General features: G+C 48.0%; 1 pseudogene; it reads right to left on the bottom strand.

Moving 5' to 3' along the window:
* Positions 1-3,257: 3,257 nt before the first annotated feature.
* LOC115327148 lies at positions 3,258-8,433 on the bottom strand (annotated as a pseudogene).
* Between the last annotated feature and the right edge of the window lie 850 nt (positions 8,434-9,283).

Raw genomic sequence — 9,283 nt, 5'->3', positions numbered from 1 at the left:
GGAAGAGAGTGCCGATACTCTAAGCGCAGCTAATTTATTTGCTCTAGTTCCCGCGAAACTCCTTTTCCCTGACTGAAACTGAAACTAAATACGAATAATACACCATTATTATAGCTTCTTTGGTTATAACCAACTACACATAATGAGAGGAGGAAGCGGCCGGGTAGGAGAAACGCGGGTTTTATGTGCGACCGTTCTAACCGTCTCAAAAGAGAGAACGCGCGAGCTTTCGCTGGTTTAAAAAAGGCATCCAAAGAAAAGAGGCGGCACGCTGTGTTCTTTGTTATTAATTGTCTAATTGCGAATTGTTGTGTGTATGTTTATACAGCCGGAAGTTAGTATGCCTTAGTGGGCGTGTGGTGCCTCAGCTGTAGATGAGTAATTTCGCCAGTGCGGTACAACCGCAAACCTGGGGTCTTTAACGTGCACCACGCAATACGTATACATGACCGCACGCCGGTACAATGCTCTTCCAGATCGAAACGGGCAGGGGCGGAGTGGCTTCTGCAGCGCGAGCTTTCGCTCCAAGTGCTTCGAGTTGGTGTGCGCTAAACCACGCACTCGGCCACCGACACCCCCCCCCCCCCCCCCCCCCCCCCTTGTGCGTCTCATTTATGTACAGGTATCAGTATTTGAAGATCGACGATGGACGTCGATCGTCTCGAGGTAATGTAAAGTAATAACATCATATAAATAATAAACTTGTTGAAGGACTGAACGACTCAATTTTTCAATTCTTGGATTGTAATATGGCGGTAGCCTATTGTGCTTAATTTTGATGAAGAGCAATATGAGGTGACGAGGTAATGATTAAATGATGAGCCTCTATAAGGACGACGACATTAATGGGTGTCGAACCACAAAGTACAGTGCCAGACTTGTTTCAAGTATCGTGTACCCAAAGACTTTCTTCACCCGTAAACTCAAAGAGGATACTGCTTTACAACTGTACGTGGAACAGGAAAACTGCACTGTGCTAAAGTGCGGCTTATTCGTTAATAGGAGGGACGGATTTCTAGCAGGATTCCCTGATTGACTACTTGGAACAAAATGCCTCGTTGACGTAAAGTGTCCCCGTTCCAAAAGATTCTTAAAGCATACTTAAACCGCAAAGGAGTATGAGGCGAAAAATAAGAAAAAGGAGCCTGGTGTGAAAGGTCCGAATCACCACCATAGCTTCTACTATCAGATACAAGGGCAGTTACACAATACACAAAGAGAGTTTTGTGATTTAGTTATATTTACACCCAAGGGCATTGATATCCAACGTATTCAGAGAGATGACACCTTCTGGTCAACCAACATAGAGCTTTTTCTACTCAAGTTTTACATGGAAGGCCCGACTTCCGCTGAAATTCCTTACGTAGACGAGTTGTCCGACCGAAAAAACTGCAATTACTCCCGATCTGGGAATCTCTCGATTTTCGTTTGGAAGCCATAGTATCATGAGATCGAGGGGTTTGGCTGTTCGTCCGCCGAATATTGCTGCGGCGGGGGTTTTTACCGTGTAAGATGAGGCCGTCGCGTGCTGCTGGAACAACCTGGCGATTCTTCACTGAACTGCTTCTTCCGTAAGCTTCAAAAGGGCTTTTTTTTGTTTCGCACACCATCTGTTCTGCATGCCCATTAGTTGCAGGATGGTATGGTGTACTAATGTGATGCCTGATGCCGGTTGTTTTTTCTTCACAAACTTGTTTATTTTGTTTGAAGCAAGATTTGGCGCGTTATCAGAGAAAAGTATTTTCGGTGGGGCTAAACTAGTTAAAAGAGACCGTAGAACGTCAATGACGTGTTTGGACGTCATGGCAGGCATCGTGTAAGCTTCCAGCCACTTCGAGTACGGATCGCCCGTGACTCCGCAGATGCGGATACGTTTCGCCACCCACCGATTGAATAGTGGATTGTTGGACTCAAGGAAGACTTCGAGTCTTTCCTGAAAGTTAGCCTAGGTGCCAGGACTTTTGTCGAAAGCGGTAAGTGTTCGAAACGTCGACAACGTCGGTAGCCACCTGTTGTGCTTGACACTGGACACTTACCATTCGCTAAAAAGAAACTTGCTTGTTCGTCTGCCACGAGTCGTCCGATATCAGGTCGTCACCGCAACACCATCTCCCGACAAAAACGCATGTCCATAGTTAGCAATCACGTGAAATTATAAATTCCCGAACGCTCATAGCTTGCCGTCGCTAAACGCCGTTCATTCGTATCGTCATCATTGCAAATAAACGTCTTCCTATTTCTTCTGATGGTTTTCATCATATTTCTCCTAAGCTGTACTTACAACATTATGTGTGTCGGTACTTCCGAAATTATTGCAACGGCGTTTGTTTTCTGGGAACTATAATGTAACAACCTTTACAACATCTTCCGGACCCCGTGAAACACAATATTTCGTGACGTTATTTCAATTGTCATTATAATGGTGAGGTAAGTACCGTAAATCGCGAAGCAGTTTACTTGACGTCCGCTTCCACTGGTGTCTTGGAAAATTGAGTCTACTGAGCGTGCATTCCTGCAGAAGAAATTTTCATTGATAGAATATTAACACGTTAATCAACATTTGATTCCTTCTTGGTAAGATTTATTGCGAAAGCCCGTGACAACCGCCGAACCGCATCTCCCTATATCAGAGAACAATTTATTCCCAGCCTGACATTCTCGCATACATCCGTTTGCTGGGCCACGCTACTTGAGCTAGCTGAGCACAGCTGGCAGCGGCGCGAGCAAGGCCACGAGGGGAACGTGATGGTGCTCGAGCCATCCCACTGTGAACCAATGTTTCGGCCACCCCACGGGTGCGTGTCGCCATCTATTGGTTGAACTAACACCTTGTTCAAGATGGCTGCCGTGGGACCGCAGCCTTAAATTTGTCTCCTCCGATAACGATACACTCCGTTCGTACTGCTTCTGTCATTGCTAATAGCTAGTGCATGATGTGAGTACCCTGCTATTGAAAATATTAATTGGCGAAATATAGCTTCACAGGATCCGGTACCAACATAAACTTCACTAGAATAAATATCAGTCTCTACCAAAATAAATTCACTGCCACCATGAGCATTTCTGTCTTCTTTTTAGCATGTGTAACCATCAGGAAAGACTTCATTATCACCAATTTTGCCTCTAACCAGGATTTTGTAAAAAGAATTAGAGGGCTTTACCAAAACTACAAGTGCTGGAAATTCATGAATTTTATTCTTAATACTGTGGTAATTTAATACAAGAAAATAAAGATTAAGTCCGTTAGGCTGACGCAGTCATCTCTGCAGTACGACTTGATTTGTCTTGTCATCATAGACGCACATTGTGCCATTCAATAGAAACGTGTCATATCTAAGATTCGCTATGTCGCCATCCTCTCTTCGTAACTTGGCAATGTCTCATAATCGTTTCCTTGTCGATCGTGCCGAATGGGAGAAATCCTCAGAGATACTAATTAGTGTTCCTTTCTATTTCCATATGTTATTCAAAATCAACTGTTTTTCTTTGAACGAGATGAGCTAGGTAATTAGTGGGCGGTTTTTGCTTTTCTGGAGCTTCCTTAACCTGGAAGCCCGTTCCATTACCACCGTCGGTAGGCCCCACCTTGATTCACAGATTTCTTAAATTCGTTTCTCTGAGTTGGCATTCGATTCGCAATCCTCTGCGCCACAGACATTATAGAATATTCAGTAGTAGCGTCGGCTTCGATTCTCGAGATCATCTACCCTTGCCATCAATGCCCCAAGTCCACGCCTTTGGTTCCCGCATTCAGTTTTGCACTCCTTAATACCAGTATGCAGTCGGCCAAGTCTATTTATCTTAGATTCTAATGACGTCATACGGTTAACCAGATCATCTATGGCAACCTTATTCTCAACCTGTCTGGTCTCGAAAGAGGCAAATTTACTTTTATGGTCACTTGGCCATGCAAGAGCTGCTGCAACTGTTCCGCCATAATGGGACCCGGGTTAAGCTCCATGCCCACAAGAGCAGTGACAGAAAATATAAAACTATACGCCGTAACAGTCAAAAGTGATATCGCGACCGGTGCTCAGGCTGCGAATGTGTTGATAAGCAAGCAATCAGTGTTTTGGATTGAAGCAGCAAAACAGAAACTAAGAAAAAAGAGAAAGTTCATCACCACTAACGTGAGAACGCAGTAAAATTAACGTGAAGGGCACCACCGTAGCCATGCCGGTCCCACGCCCGACTGGAGTACTGCAGACGAGCGCTTTTGATTTATGGGAAGTTAACTTTCCCACCGTTCGTAGACTGGGACGATACGCTCGCGTCCATTGGGGGATTGGTGCCTTGGGTGGTGCCTTCTGGTGTCGCCGACAAGTTTCGCAGCTTCTTGCCAGTCTTTCAATGTCGCTGTCAAGACCTGGCCACCAAAAGGAACCTCGTGCGCATGCCTTCATAGCCACTACGCCTCTATGACCTGCATGCGACAACTCAGGCACATCTTTCTTCGCCTTTGTGGGAATGACCACTCTGGAACCTCTCAGGAGGCAACCTTGTTGCGCTGAAAGTTCTGTGCCGAGTCTGCAGTACGGTGAAAACTGCTTCTTTGACAGTTTATGCAGTTCTCTATTTGAAATAGCTGTGAGTACTCGAGACAAGAGTGGATCCTGTTGGGTCATTTGAGCGAGTTTACGTGGTGATAGTTCGACACTTGGAGGTGACGCCAATATAAGTACGCCTGCCGGGGACAGGGCTCGTCGACTCGTGCCGGAAGCGGCAACCTGCTGAGTGCATCAGCGTTTTGATGGAGTCTCCCCGGTCTGTAGACTAAATTGTAGTCGTAAGTGGCAAGCTTGAGGCACCATCGTCTCATTCTAGGTGATAGGACTTGGGGCACTTGCTTTTTCTCTCTCAAGATGCCAAGCAGAGGTTGGTGATCTGTTAAAACTGTCACGTGTCTGCCTGCAATGTACTGGCGAAAATGACTGACACCGTAAATTACTGCCAAGCCTTCCTTGTTGAGCTGGGAGTAATTCTTTTCCCCGGCTCCCAGTGTTCGCGATGCGGAAAGCTATAGGGGCCTCTCCGCCGAGTTCATCTTTCTGGGCGAGCACGGCACCGACACCCTACGGTGACGCGTCGACAGACAAGAGAAGAGGCTTCGTCTCATCGTAATGAGCAAGCACAGTGGATGATTGAATCAAGCCCTTAAGTGCATCAAAAGCAGCCTGGTGCTTCCTTTCCCACTTCCAGGGCGTATTTTTCTCCAGGAGCTTGTACAACTCGGCGGCAACTATCGCGCGGTTTTCCAAAAAGCGGTCGTAGAATGCGAGAAGCCCAAGAAAAGCTTGCAGCGATGTCTCATCGGTTGGCTCGGGCGCTTGAAGGATAGCTTGCACTTTCTCCTCGGTTGTGTGCACTCCTTTAGCGTCAATTCTGTATCCCAGAAACTCAACTGACTCGATGCCAAATCGGGACTTCCCTTGCTTGAGGCGTAGTCCTGCCTTGCTTAGCTTCGATAAAACCTGGTTCAGGCGTTCCGCATGCTCGAGAGTGCCCTTCCCACTGACAATGATGTCGTCAAGGTAAAAACTCACCCCCGGAATTCCGGCCAGTGTGGTCTCCATCATGCGTTGGAAGATGGCTGGTGCTGCAGAAATTCCGAACGGGAGCCGTTTGACTTGGAATAGTCCCCTGGTGTTGTTGATGGTGAGCACAGCCGCAGTTTCGTCGTCGACCTCCTTTTGCTGGTATGCCTGGTACAGATCCAGAGTCGAGAAGACAGTTCCACCGCGCAGATTTGCGAACACTTCAGTCGTTGTTGGCAAGCGGTACGATGTCTTCTTTGCGGCTGCGTTAACAGTGCTCCCGTAATCGCCGCAAACACGAAATGCGCCGTCGCCTTTGGGTACGAACACCACTGGTGTGGCCCACTGAGCATGTTGCGTCGGTTCCAGGATGCCCTGTTGTTGCAAACGATCAAGTTTTTCTTCCATTGGTCCTTGCAGGGCCAAGGGCACAGAACGAGCCTTGCAAAACTTGGGTGCTGTTCCGTCTTGCAGTTCCAGGTCAACCAAAGGGTCCGCGTAACCGCCGATGTCTTCCTTAAAGACATCCGGGTGGCGTGCGAGGACCTCCTGTATCTCCGGTGTGATGACGGCTGCTGGAGCTGACTGCCGTTTGGTTTATGCCACAGACGCGAATCCGAAGTACTTGAAACCAGTCTCTGCCAAGAAGATTGCATCCAGTCCCTTTCATGACGAGTAGTGGCAGCAAGAAGTTTTGGACTTGAAGCGAACGGACACTAGCGCTGCACCGAGAAGTTGCAGGCCTTCTCCAGTCCAGGTGCGCAACTGCAGGTTGTCCTCGTGGAGCTGAGGAGGGTTATGGGGCCACACATTGCGGTACGTCTCCTCGCTGATCAGGGTACACGAGGCACCGGAATCCACTTCCAATTCTGGTGATTTGCCTTCAATCTTCAATGTCACAAGGAATTTTGGACACGGTCCGTGCGGTGTAACGCTGTTGAGCTCATGGTAAATATCTCCATGTTCCTCTCGCTGCCGGTCCACTGCCGTGGGCGTGAAGTCCACGTTGTGCTGACTGCTTTAGTGGCTTGCACTTTTACCTTGCTTTCTCTTCGTGATGCAGGCTTTTTCGATATGTCCACGCTTGTGAAAGTAACGGCACTCCTCGTTACGGAATTTGCAAGTCGAAGGACTGTGTTGGCCTTCACATCGAAAACAAGGTCGAGTGGACTATCGCCCAGGGTTTTCAGCTTTTCCCTTCGATGTATTGTGAACGAGGGGGAGGTCAGTCTTATGCTTGATACTCTGTTGCTGTTTTGAGGCGCTTTCGACTCTGGTTGCGAGCTCGAAAGCCTTCTCGAAGGTGAGATTCCTTTCCGCAAACAGGCGCTGCAGCAGGAACTTGTCCTTTACACCACAAACAAACCTGTCACGTAGCATGACGTCTAGTGGCAGTTTGGTGGAATGTACGGGCGTCGTCGTGGCTGCTTGACCCGACGAACCCGTTGTCGATACGGCAGTCGTGGTCGCTGTTGTCACTATTCCAAAATTTCAGTCGGCTGCAAGTTTCTTTAGTGCTGCGACGTAGCTGCTAATCGACTCGCCTTGCTGTTGATCTCGACGCTGGAATTTGTAGCGACTGTAGAGTTCAGACGGTTGAGGATCGAAGTGCGTTCTCAGGGTTGAGACCAGTTCTTCAAAACTGACATCTCCTGGTGTTCTTGGTGCAACTAGAGCATGAACAGTCTCGAACGTCTCCGCGCCACACAAGGTTAGTAAAAGTGCACGTTTCTTCACCGAATCGGTGATTGAGTTGGCCACGAAGTAGAAGCTAAGCCGCTCGCTCCACAAAGACCATCACTTGCCCGTGAAAACCTCAATTGTCCGCTCCGTCGTCATGACTTGTGGCCTGGTGTCCCACCGTAGAAGTCAGGCATCGTAGGTTCGTATCCAGCTTCTCGTCGCCAATGTTATGTTGGGGCGTCTCGGCCCGTATATCGAGAGAGCCCACTTCAGTCGCTGGCTGAGTATGAACTGCTTTTATTTCCACGATCTTCATACGGCCCAGCCTGCTCGCGTTGCGGGCGGCTCGAGTAACCCGATCTCCGGATGCCACGGCGGCGGGATGGCGGCACTACGTGATCGCCCGAGTGGTGCCGTAGAGAGTTCCACAAAGCGGCGGAATGTTGCTCGTATTATACATAACAATCAAGACCCTAAGTACACTATACAAAAAAACCAATGTTCTTGCTAGTGTTCAAACTTCAATTCATGAACTAATAAAGTAACAACGTCAATTGGGTTACTCTTGCAGCGAAGATGATTCCCGAGAAGATTTGAATTGAAGCATAGGGACATGAAAGGTGCCATTGTGCTGGTGAAGGTTAATCATACTCTTTCTAATGAACAAATCCCCGGAAGTTGAGACAAACCCATCCGACCTGAGTTTGCTGTCCTGCGTATGATCTCAATGTCACGATGATTGTCCAAAATATATTTGTGACATTTTGTCGTCAACGTCGAAAGAAGCAGCTCGATCCTACCGTGAGTTTACAGCAGCCATGTTTTCATCACATGTGCGGAGATGCACAGCCGACGCCGCCTTTGAAAGTAAGCAGTAGGGAAGGGGCACGAGAAGCAAGCGACGAGCCTGCAACTTTTTATATTTTCGTGCTGTTGGCAGTAGAGGCACTGGGGAGGGGGGGGGGGGATGTTCGCCCGACTGGTGGGCCTGTTAGACACATGCTCTTTTTCCCTTATGTAATTTGCAAAAGAAATCTGGTCCTCACCTGCTTGCCAAAATGCCTTCAGTGAACCATGGAACGGAAATGCTGGGTGTGCTAGCTTGCCAGCAATGTACCTTTTGAATGGCTTCTGTTTGAGATTCTGTTTTTACATTATATACAAAAACAAAATTGGCACGATACACGTAAGGAGTTCCTACGAAAGCTTGCTCCATGATGTTACACACCCTCCGAGGAAGTAAGGAGGAATCCAGCACCATATGCGAGCGAGTAGTCGAGGCGATGAGGTGAGACCGAAGAGGAAACATGGCTACTGTGACGTCAGGAAATCGAGAGTCACTCCCCGACTGCCTTGCGCGCCTTGGCTGCTCTCGAAGACCGGCTTCCAGCATAGCCCGATCGTACCTTACTTTTAAAAAATAAACCTATGGGTTTGGCATATCACTTTATATCTGATATTTTGAGATCCCTTGCGTTCCAGAACGCTCCCACTGGCCTTTTTCGAGGAAATGCAGATTTTGGTTCAGTACGCCCTTAGACGCCGATAAACAAGTAGAAAGAAGGAAGACTTCCCTTGACTCCTTCTTTCCATCCCGGAAAGGAGGATACCCAACCATTCCAAGTTGATCAGCGCTTTGACCAACTCTACTCGGACGAGGAGGAGGGGGAGTGTGAGAAGGAATGAAGAGGAAGATGCTGAGGAAGGGCTTTCTGCCAAACAGAATCGCTGCTTCCACCTCTGCCTATAGACATTTCCAAGGAACACTCGACCCCAGAAACCAGATAATCTTTTTTGACCATACTTACTGGGTTTGAGGCTGGTCTCTCCCCGGCACCCCTACTAATCCTAACCGAGTGGGCTGTGATTTCGCATGGTGCAGCGTACATAAGCACGAATTCGGACAATGCTACAGGCAAAGTTGTCGCTCTTTTAGCGTTTCATAACGTAAATAGTACCCCGAGAACATTGGGAAATCATTGTACATTGTGTAAATTCTTAGAAATCGGAACGAAATCGGCAGTATATTTTTTTAACAATGTGTGTGCGAGGAAGACCAATGCGAC

Source organism: Ixodes scapularis, unplaced genomic scaffold (assembly GCF_016920785.2).
Source record: "Ixodes scapularis isolate PalLabHiFi unplaced genomic scaffold, ASM1692078v2 PGA_scaffold44__24_contigs__length_19508400, whole genome shotgun sequence".
NCBI classification, from domain to species: domain Eukaryota; kingdom Metazoa; phylum Arthropoda; class Arachnida; order Ixodida; family Ixodidae; genus Ixodes; species Ixodes scapularis.
The sequence above is the reverse complement of the archived record's forward strand: the minus strand, read 5'-3'. Positions and strand labels throughout refer to the sequence as shown.